Source organism: Triticum urartu, chromosome 3A (assembly GCF_056163025.1).
Source record: "Triticum urartu cultivar PI428250 chromosome 3A, HENAU_Tu73, whole genome shotgun sequence".
NCBI lineage: Eukaryota > Viridiplantae > Streptophyta > Magnoliopsida > Poales > Poaceae > Triticum > Triticum urartu.
In genome coordinates, this window is record NC_141875.1 from 280805875 (window position 1) to 280817811 (window position 11937).

An 11937-nucleotide genomic window follows, 5' to 3' on the forward strand; every position below is an offset into this window, starting at 1 on the left:
TAATACCACCCAATGGCAACATGGGCCCGTAAGACACACAGCCATGTTAGTAAAAGTTTTGCAATGACTAGACTCAACTTTGGCCAAGGAGTTTGAAAGGGGGATTCCTACATACAGTCGGCTCTGATACCAACTTGTGACGCCCCCGATTCATTCATACACTAATCATACATGCAAACATGTACGATCAAGATCATGGACTCACGGGAAGATATCACAACACAACTCTACAAATAAGATAAGTCATACAAGCATCATATTACAAGCCAGGGGCCTCGAGGGCTCGAATACAAGAGCTCGATCATAGACGAGTCAGCGTAAGCAACAATATCTGAGTACAGACATAAGTTAAACAAGTTTGCCTTAAGAAGGCTAGCACAAACTGGGATACATATCAAAAGAGGCGCATGCCTCCTGCCTGCTATCCTCCTAAACTACTCATGGTCATCATCAGCGGGTTGCACGTAGTAGTAGGCACCTCCCGAGTAGTAGTAGTCGTCATCAATGGTGGCGTCAGGCTCCTGGGCTCCAATGTCTGGTCACAGCAAACGGTATGGAAAGGGGGAAAGGAGGGAGCAAAGCAACCATGAGTACTCATCCAAAGTACTCGCAAGGAAGGAGCTACACTGCATATGTATGCATTGGTATCAAATGGAATAAGGGTATCATAGGTGGACTGAACTGCAGAATGCCGGAATAAGAGGGGGATAGCTAGTCCTATCGAAGACTACGCTTCTTGCCACCTCCATCTTGCAGAATGTAGAAGAGAGTAGATGCTAAGTTCACCAAGTAGCATCGCATAGCATAATCCTAACTGATGATCCTCTCCTTGTCGCCCTGTTAGAGAGTGACCACCGGGTTGTATCTGGCACTTGGAAGGGTGTGTTTTATTAAGTATCCGGTTCTAGTTGTCATAAGGTCAAGGTACAACTCCAAGTCGTCATGTTACTGAAGATCACGGCTATTCGAATAGATTAACTTCCCTGCAAGGGTGCACCACATTTCCCAACACACTCGATCCCCTTTGTCCGGACACACTTTTCTGGGTCATGCCTGGCCTCGGAAGATCAACACGTCGCAGCCCTACCTAGGCACAACAGAGAGGTCAGCACGCCGGTCTAAATCCTATGACAAAGGGGTCTGGGCCCATCACCCTTTGCACACCTGCACGTTGCGAACGCGGCCGGAAGCAGAACTAGCCCCCTTAATACAAGAGCAGGCTTACGGTCCAATCCGGCACGCGCCGCTCAGTCGCTGGCGTCACGAAGGCTTCGGCTGATACCACGACGTCGAGTGCTCATAACTGTCCCCACGTAGATGGTTAGTGCGTATAGGCCAGTGGCTAGACTCAGATCAAATACCAAGATCTCGTTAAACGTGTATCATGTATAAAGTATATAGTATATACCCGTGATCACCTCCCGAGTGATCACGGCCCGATAGTATAGCATGGCAGATGGACAAGAATGTAGGGCCACTGATGATAAACTAGCATCCTATACTAAGCATTAGGATTGCAGGTAAAGGTAACAACAGTAGTAGCAAGCACAGGGCTATGCATCAGGATAGGATTAACGGAAAGCAGTAACATGCTACACTACTCTAATGCAAGAAGTAGAGAGAAGAGTAGGCGATATCTGGTGATCAAAGGGGGGGGCTTGCCTGGTTGCTCTAGCAAGGAGGGGTCGTCAACACCGTAGTCAGATTGGGGGTCGCCGGCAGTCTCGGGGTCTACCGGAAAGAAGTAACAGAGGGGGAACACAATAAATAACAGAGCAATCAAAGCATCACAAAGTGTAACATGGTATTACGCGGTGCTAGAGGTGACCTAACGCGGTATGAGGTGGTACCGGTGAAGGGGGAAACATCCGGCAAAATATCCTCGGTGTTTCACGTTTTCGGACAAATGAATCGAAGGGTGAAAGTTGTGTGTTCTCTATGCTAGGGATGCGTGGCGGTCGAACGGGCTGCGTACCCGGGTTCGTCTCGTCGTTCTGAGCAACTTTCATGTACAAAGTTTTTTCATCCGAATTATATATTATTTTATATTAATTTATAAAGATTTAATCATTTTCTAGATTTCCTGGGTTTAATTTAATTCGAAATTCATTTAAATAATAAATACTATGGGTACACAGAAGTGTACCCAAAGAGGTGCTAGTGAGGCTGACAGGTGGGGCTAGTTGACTGAGTCAACTGCCTAGTCAGCAGAGGCTGATAGTGGGATCCAGGGGCTGAGTCAGCAGTTCAGTTAGCGGTCAACATATTGACTGTTGACTGGTCAAACTGGCTGGTGGGACCCATCTTTCATAGAGACAGTGTAAATTAATTGTTTAATTTATTTTAACAGATTAGGTGGGGGCCACATGTCATTGACTTAGATAATTTTAAACATGCTTTTAAAAGAAAAGGGTCCACATGTCATTTCAAGTTATTCAACTAACAGTTTTATTAGGCTCTATCTAATTACGTGGTTAGGGGATTGGTTAAACCGGGCGGGCCCACACGTCAGTGGGTCAACCCAGTGTTAGAACATGCGTGCGCGTTAGATCAGAGGACGGCTGCCAAAAAGGGCCAGCCCGGGCGTCAATCGAATAAGCGTGATGCGCCGCGCCGAGCCGTGCTGTCGTCTGGAGCTAGGACCGGCCGAAACATCGTCGGGGGCGACGGAAGGCGACGACGATGGCGAAGCTAGTGGCAACTGGCGCTGGAGGGCACGGGGAGGAGAGGGGAGCCGGATGCTCAGATCGTTGCAGAGGAGGGCTCGGGGAGGCCGGAAGTGGCTCGATGCAACGGATCTGACGGCGATGACCGACGGGGCAGAGGTGGAAGACGAGGCCAATCCGGCGAGGTAGTGGTCTCGGGCTTGCTCCTATGGGCGAAGTCGACGAAGAGGCGGTCGGCGGAGGCGACGCGGCGACTGCGTCAGGCGGGGCAGTGGCAACAGCGACGAGTTGTGGGCTCGGGGCGCGTCGGGCAGTTGCGGGGAAAGGGAGCGACGTGAGTTCGGCAGAGGCAGAGGCTGGCGCCGGGGCCAAGGGGACGGGAAAGGCTAGCGACGCGGCTCGGCGGTGGCAGGAGTGAACGGAGGGAGGAGAGGGTGTGAGGGGGGTTTAGGCACGAGGCGTCTCACCTCTGTGCGTGTGGCGGCGCGAGGGATGGTGAGGGGAGCGAGAGGAGTGGGGTGAGTGGAGCGACGGGGGGTTAGGGTTTGGGGTACAAGGCCATATAGGCCAGGGGAGGTTAGGTGGGCCAGTTGGGCTGGCCAGCTGGGCCGGAGCCCAGTGAAGGGGGGAGGTTCCCTTTTATTTTTAGTAAATTTTTCCTTATTGTTTTAACTTTATTCTCATTTGGTTTTATTTTCAAAATACCTACAAGAGCACCTAAAGTAGTGTGACTAGTTCTACCATTTCCACCAAAGGTTTCACTCCTAATTAAAATAGTTTAATACTTTATAAATTATAAAAGGCATTTATTTAATTGTTTAAGCCACTGTTTTATTTACTTTGGATCATTTAATTACTCTATAAAAATGTGGATCTGCTCTAATATTTTCTAGGGATTATTTGTGACACATAGAACATTTTAGTTTTAACGTTTGAAAACTTTGACAGATTGACTTTATTTTAAATTTGAATTTTGAATGGATTTGAATCAATGCGAGATTAACAACAGTAACCGATGTGACGTGGACTCATTAACGTGGGATTATTGTAGCTTAATTATTCGGGTGTCACACCTTTGAGCTTACTGCCTTGCAATTCCTTGTCATCTGAATACCCCTACGGATAACCTTGTGCACCTATCGAGTATCCGCTCATCCTCAGTTGACTCATGTACTTCACAAAAGTCTTGGTAATACCATTCATTCTTGTGAAAATCCTCAACAGCCTATTGTTCTTGAATTTATTGCTTGCTTGCATTACGGTTAATACCATCAGTCTAGTAATCTTATTGTCAGCCTTTGACATTATCACCTTGAGTCCGTTGATACAATATGTTGCGAATGCACGCAATGATCAGTTGATCCTTATAAATTATCTTCCCAGCTCAGACGTCATTTTGAACATGAGCGGGATCGCGACCAATCATATTACCATCGATTGTACCCCTAAGGCTATTCAACTTATCCATCCCTTATCAGAGCATTGCTTCTGATCCCTTATCTTGGAATTCATAATTCCTTTGCATTTGAGCTTTGAGTTAGTCAGTTGTTTCTATAATCCAAAGCACTTGCATTCCTTCTTCCTTTGATAGAGTACCGATACTCACATCGGATCCCTTGTGGACCACCATACCCCTTTTTCGGATTTTATCCAACAACGTCCTTCATATTCAGTAACCTTGTAGCCTTTTCCTCAGATACATAATGCCTTTGGTAAGTTGTATCCTCCGCTTTCTCAAGCATGCTCTACTACCGAGCTTGTGTTACTTACTCTCGAAATTTATGATATATGTTCCTAAGATGCCCCGATGGGTTGAACCTATGCCTTCCCTAAGCTGTGTGAACTCAAAAGTTATGCGGATTATACTCTACTGGCTTTTCGTCACATAAAATTTCAATACTACAGCTTCATCAAGAGCGAGAAGTAAAATGAAAGGTTATGCATTGTTGAAGTGGGAGTCGGCCCTGAACCTTTGTGTTCATGCCCACGGACACGGTGTGGAACTTACATGAAAGCTTCTTGCAAGGATATTTAATCATTCAAATAATTCTTCTGGTATCGTAAATTGGATCCCTTGCAGTTATGGTCCCGGCCATATTTCCTCCTTGATCCCATTTACTGGGTAAGTTACAATTACTTATCCTCTGCAAGTCATTCCCCCGTCCAACCTCTACTCCGATCTACCTTCTGGCATAGCACCTAGTACTTGATACTAGGAAGCTTTATACCCCATCACATCATTCCTAGCTTGATCAGCTATATTTTTATCATGTCAAATTTTTAACTATGCTACCTGGTGCTTATGCCCAGAGGAACTTCCGATGATGAGCTAAGCTTACGTCGATCTTCCTCATCTTATCGTTTCACCTCGAACAACAAGCTTAACTTTGAGCTTGTGTCGAATCCATGGTTCTCATAGCCTTTCACTTCTTCCTTCCTTTTCTGCTCGGTGCCATCTTCATGAAATCTCTCGATAAATTTGTCGTGATCATCATCAACATTCTGAGCTTTTCCAGGATATCAATCGAATTCATGGTTAGAAATACAATCCCCCCTTGATGAATTATGTTATCATCATAATATTCTTGCCTTCCCCAACACAAACTTGTTCATATAATTTCAGAAATACATCCTTTTGGCATGTCGATGGATTGCTGCTGAACCCATCGGCCACCTCCTCATATTTTCCCTGATAAAATAACATGATATGTTCTAGATATTCCCGTAGGACCCTTTGTGAATCCAAGGTCTGATCTTTACCCAGTGACCATGTCAATGCTATCTTGAAGCATGTCTGTGGTACTCCGATCTTCAATAAGAACATTTGAAGCATGATACTAAATTATTCTTTATCAATTATCCAAACACCGTTGTATGGGTAATGTCATGAAATTTCTATCCCCTTACCTAAATGGTTTTATACTTCTATCTTGGCATGGATATCATGCTCTGCTTGTCCTTGGGAAGGATATACTACTGATAATTCTGCATCTTCCACAATGTACATAGCCACAACACCAATGACTGACAGGAGCTCCGGGCCATACGCGGTGGGCGCCTCGGTCGACATCCCGAGCGCAACGATCGAGGCTACGGCCGTGGAGGAGGCAGAAGTGGAGGACACTGGGATGACCGCGGTCCCCTCAAGGAGTGGCGTGACTAGCCTCGTGAGGACCGCTGGCAAGGCCATCCTCGCAAGGGCGCCTGGAGAGATCAGCCTCGAGGACCGTCCTCAGGGAAATGCCGGCCTCCCTCCGCTGCCACCACCACCAAGAAGGAACGACGACCACCACCAGGACAAGGAGGCTGGGGGCTTCCAGGAGCCTCGTGTCATCTCCTGCATCTTGGGTGGCGCTCAGGCCCCAGACTCCCAGCGCATCTTTAAGCAGTTCGCTTGTGAGGTGAACGCGGCCCTCCCCAGGCTTGAGGCCACGCGTCCACTCAGGTGGTCCAAGTGAACCAACACCTTCAGCTCATCCGACCAGCTCAAGTGTGAAGCAACTGCTGGCGCCCTCCCAATGCTTTGCTCGCCCGTCATCAGCAACGTCCTTGTCACCAGGACTCACATCTATGACCATGCAGGGCTCAATGTTCTTTCCATCCAGATGTTCAACTGCCTCCGAGTGCCATACGATCAGCTGTAGCCCACCAAGCCTTTCTCAGGAGTGACCGACGGCTCCATCACCCCGATAGGGCAGATCCGCCTCCCTGTCACCTTCGTCCAATGTGAAAACTACCTCACCAAGCTCATCAACTTCGACGTCTCCCACATCCTCCTTCCGTACAATGCCATCCTTCGATATTCGGCCCTGGCCAAGTTCATGGTAGTGACCCACCATGGCTACAAAGTCCTCAAGATGCCAGGGAACCGCGACATCATCACGATAACCTATGAGGAGAAGGATGCGGTCTTCTCCCATGAGCGTGCCTACCAGGCTGCGGTGGTCGAAGACCCAGACAATGAAGGCGCCATCTACCCTCCTGAGGCTATCTTCAAGAAGAAGAAGCAGCTGCTTCGCCAAGAGCCTCAGGAGATGGTGTCTCCAGCTGCACCACCTCAGGACCTGCGCCCACGGATGGGGCACCTCCCTCCTTCGCATAGGAAGGCGTGCCCGACGCCCTCCTTAGGCTGGGCTCGGGGGATCTCTTCCGGAGGGCCTCTGACTTAGCCAACGTCATGAGGGAGGCGCTCGGGCACCACATGGAGGCATGCTTCATCGCACGCTTCCCTCACGAGGACACAAGGCACAGGGTGCCTGGTGCTTAGCAGTTCATCATCGAGGCGATCGAGGAGCTTCAAGAGGCAAGAGCCATGCGCAGCGACCACCGCCTACCACCTGGCACGGCCCCTTGTCCTAGCGAGGACAATGAGCTACGCGTCTGCGTCAACATTCCAGGGCTCAACAGAGCTGCATCCCAGGAGCGCTTCTGCTCTTCGTGTGTTGGTCAGTGTGAGGATCCACCTCACAACTAGGTTTGCATGCCCTTTGGCCTACCGAGCACGGCTATTACCTTCCAGCGCGCCCACAATGCATCATGGTGGCACAAGAGGCCAGGCACCACGAAGTCCTGGCGGAGATGGCGACGACTCTTCCCGAGCCTCCAGAGCCAGGCTGCTCGTGAGGATCAACCTCATTAGCACGCATCTTCAGCTCCTTTAACATCTCTTCAGCAATGATACCAGGTGATATTTTCTGCTTTATTCAGCTGGGGGCGCCCCTCGGGCTGCATTATCCCGAGACCACATGTGCCTGTCCCTGCGGCATGTATCTTTCTTGCATCTTCCAGTCGCTCTGGTGGGGGCACCCCTCGGGCTGCATCATCCCCAGGCCGCGTGGGTCTGTCCCATGAGTTGCTTTATGATTATTATATGTCTATCTGGTACTTCCATACCATGAACGTCATACACCCTTGCAAGCCCACCCATGACCGCCTCATGACTAAGGACTGGCACGGCGTCTGTGCTCGGGTCCGTCCCTGTAGTGTCGCTAAACCCAAGAAGCTGAGCCCTGGCTCGCGGGCCAGCTCCCGTGTACGTGCCTTGTTCTCGCATGAACTAATCATGGGTGGATGAGCTAGGGCGCGTGACTCGGTGCCTCGCCACCACGGGAGCCGCGCGCTGATTGTCTTTCTTCAGGATTTTCGCATGAGAAGACTAGGCATGGCATCTGTGCTCGGGACCGTCCCTGCAGCATTGATAAACCCAATGACTCAGCTCTGTCTGGCGGGCCGGTCCCATTCACGACACCTCCTGGGCTCGTTGGTGTTTGGCCTTCTCATGTGATCACCTCAACAGATTCATTCGGCGCAGGTTGTCTAACCATCTCACAGGGCCATCACAACTGTCAAGAATGAAATTCAGGCGCAACCCGCCTTGAGGTAGGGCCTCGTGAGTCCTGCGCTGGCTCATGAGTGCCCAGACACACCTCGTCTGGCCCTGTCGTGCAAGCCACGTGTGAGGGCGGGGATGTACACGCCCCGGGGGTTCCACTCAGAGGAAGCCCCCACCGACACACCAGTGGAAGTACCATGCTCCGCGCTTGCAGTCGACACGGTCGAGGAGCGCCTATGCCCGTGCAAGTGCAGCAGCGCCATGCTCCGCACTGGTGATAAACAACTAAGGGCGGCCCCTTGGCCGCATCAACCTCAGGGAGCCGCGAGCCTCAGTGTCCAGCCTCATCACAACACATTCCCCTCGGGAGAGTCGCGCGAGGGGGCTAGGCACGGGGGCTACGCTCATGTCACGCCTGGCGCACGCCACCCTGCCAGGTCCCTCGGACCTGGTCGCCCCCCCCCCCCCCCCCGAGTGGGACCTCAGTGAGGAAAGGTATGGAGGTCTGTTTGTACGTCAAGGGGGACTCATGAGCATCACGACTCAGGGGCCTAACTGGTCACGTAGCCCCTCACCCCTTGGTCTCGTCCTGCTGATCCGAAGGACCCAACGGTGGCTGAGGTATGCGCGGCACCGGGCCCTGCCGATGCAGAACCTAAGGCCTACTCTCGCATCTCCTCCCCGTGGGCTGTTTGTACGTCATGGGGGACTCCTGAGCATCATGACTCAAGAGCCTAGCTCGCTCTCTCAACAATCCCATGGCCTAGCTCGGCGTACCCGAAGAACAAGAGGCACGAGGGTTTATACTGGTTCGGGGCACCTTGCGGTGTAATACCCTACTCCAGTGTGTGGGTGAATTGCCTCGAGGAGCTGAGGATGAACTAGTACAATGGATGAATAGACTCAGGAGGTGAGGTGTTCTTGGGCTCGATGAGTTGGTGAGCTGATTAGGGTGGAATGGATTCGATCCCCTCTATGGTGGTGGCTATGTCCTATTTATAGTGGCCTCGGTGGTCTTCCCAAATGTTAGGCAGGAAGGGATCCCACAACGGCCAAGTTTGAAGGGGGACAACTAGTACAAGCTATCCTGACAAAAGGTGGTCTTCGCCTACCAAAGGCTCTGGTGGTGATGCTGTTGTGGGTTCCGCGATGACCTCCATCCCACCGTCCTGCTAGTCTTGGACTTGTTGCACCGATATGGAAACCTTTGACTGATGCCTCAGGACCCCGTGCCTACGCTTGCCTCCTTAGCACCAAAGAGGAAACTGGTGCACTGTGGCCGTTGGCGCCAGCCTGGCCTTGGTCGTCATGGCTCACGTCACATGGACTTCGCGAGGTTCCCCTTGCATAGATATCTGCACTTCTCAGGAGCCAGCCTAGTGAGGCTGCCCCCAGGGAGGTCTTGGTGTCGTCCGCCTCGCGAGGCTTGGCCCCACACAAGGGTCTTGAGTTGTTGCTATTGAAGATGGGCCATACCAGGCCGTTGGTGGAGCCATGCGTTGGGCCGCAGGCAAGCAAGCCTAGCCACCCTCGGTACCAGAAAGCCGACATAGTGGTCTTGTCAACCATCAACACTTGATGCTTTTTCTTGATTTCTACCTTCGCTGATTTCAGCATCGCAAAGATCTTGGGAATCGTTTTCATCATCCCTTGCATATTATAGTTCATCACGAAGTCTAGTAGCTTGGTGATGGTGACTAGAGAATTCTGTCAATCACTATCTTATCTGGAAGATTAACTCCCACTTGATTCAAGCGATTGTAGTACCCAGACATTCTAAGCACATGCTCACTAGCTGAGCTATTCTACTCCATCTTGTAGGCAAAGTACTTTTCAAAGGTCTCATACCTCTCGACACAGGCATGAGCCTAAAATACCAATTTTAGCTCTTGGAACATCTAATATGCTCCGCGGCATTCAAAACATTTTTGAAGTGCCGGTTCTAAGCCATAAAGCATGGTGCACTAAACTATCAAGTAGTCATCATACTAGGCTTGTCAAATGTTCATAACGTCTGCATCTGCTCCTGTAATAGGTCTGCCAGCTAGCGGTACATCAAGGACATAATTTTTCTGTGCAACAATGAGGATAATCCTCAGATCATGGACCCAGTCCGTATCATTGCTTCTATCATCTTTCAACTTATTTTCTCTAGGAACATATCAGAAATAAAATAGGGTAGCGACATGCAAGATATTGATCTACAACATAGATATGCAAATACTATCAGGACTAAGTTCATGATTAATTATGTTCAATTAATCAAATTACTTAAGAACTCCCACTTAGATAGACATCCCTCGAGTTATCTAAATGATACGTGATCCAAATCAACTAAACCATGTCCGATCATCACCTGAGATGGAGTAGTCTTCAATGGTGAACGTCTACAGTGTTGATCATATCTACTATATGATTCACGTTCAACCTTTCGGTCTCCAGTGTTCCTAGGCCATGTTTGTACATGCTAGGCTCGTCAAGTTTAACCCGAACATTCCGCATGTTCAAAACTGTCTTGCACCCATTGTATGTGAACGTAGGGCCTATCACACACGATGATCACGTGGTGTCTCAGCACGACGAACTGTCACAAGGGTGCATATTCAGGGATAACACTTATACCTTGAAATTTTAGTAAGGGGTCATCTTACAATTCTACCACCATACTAAGTGAAATAAGATGCATAAAAGATAAACATCACATGCAATCAAAATATGTGACATGATATGGCCATCATGATCTTGTGCTTTTGATCTCCATCTCCAAACCATCGTCATGATCTCCATCGTCACTGGCTTAACATCTTGATCTCCATCGTAGCGTCATGGTCGTCTCGCCAACTATTGCTTCTACAACTATCGCTAACGCATAGTGATAAAGCAAAGCAATTACATGGCGTTTGCATTTCATACAATAAAGGGACAACCATAAGGCTCCTGCCGGTTGCCAGTAACTTTTAGAAAAACATGATCATCTCATACAATAATGTATATCACATCACATCTTGACCATATCACATCACAACATGCCCTGCAAAAAGAAGTTAGACGTCCTCTACTTTGTTGTTGCAAGTTTTACGTGGCCGCTACAAGCTTCCAGCAAGAACCGATTTTACCTACGCATCAAAACCACAATGGTGATTCATCAAGTTTGCTGTTTTAACCTTCAACAAGGACCGGCCACAGTCAAATTCGATTCAACTAAAGTTCAAGAAACAGACACCCGCCAGCCACCTTAATGCAAAACTAGTTGCATGTCTATCGGTGGAACTGGTCTCATGAACGTGGTCATGTAAGGTTGGTCCAGGTCGCTTCATCCAACAATACCGTCGAATCAAAATAATACATTGGTCGTAAGCAGTATGACTATCACCGCCCACAACTCTTTGTGTTCTACTCGTGCATATCATCTACGCATAGACCTGGCTCGAATGCCACTCTTGGGAAATGTAGCATGCAATTTCAAAAAAATTCCTATGCTCACACAAGATCTATCTACGAGATGCATATTAACGAGAGGGGGAGAGTATGTCTATGTATCCTCGTAGGCCGAAAGCGGAAGCGTTTGACAACGCGGTTGATGTAGTCGAACTTCTTCTCATTCCGACCGGTCAAGCACCAAACATACGACACCTCCGAGTTCTGCACACGTTCAGCTCGATGATGTACCTCGAACTCTTGATCCAGCAGAGTGCCAAGGAAGTAGATGAGTTTCGTCAGCACGACGGCATGGTGAAGGTGATGGTGAAGTGATCCGCACAAGACTTCGACTAAGCGCAGCAAGAATATGATCGGGGGTGTAATCTGTGGAGGGGGGCGCCGCACACGGCTAGGCAATTGTCTGTTGTGTGCTAGGCACCCCCCGTCCTCACATATATAGGTGGGAGGGAGGGAGGAGCAGCCATAGGAGGCGCCCAAGTAGGATGAATCCTACTTGGA

At 49.4% G+C, this 11937-nt stretch overlaps 1 long non-coding RNA gene across 1 annotated transcript; it reads right to left on the minus strand.

Annotated features, from left to right (window-relative positions):
- Positions 1-212: 212 nt before the first annotated feature.
- LOC147979459 (uncharacterized) lies at positions 213-3189 on the minus strand. The gene is made up of 3 exons (XR_015599711.1): positions 3134-3189; positions 1663-1731; positions 213-535 (listed from the first exon to the last, which is right to left on the minus strand). It is a non-coding gene; the product is annotated as an uncharacterized LOC147979459 (long non-coding RNA).
- Between the last annotated feature and the right edge of the window lie 8748 nt (positions 3190-11937).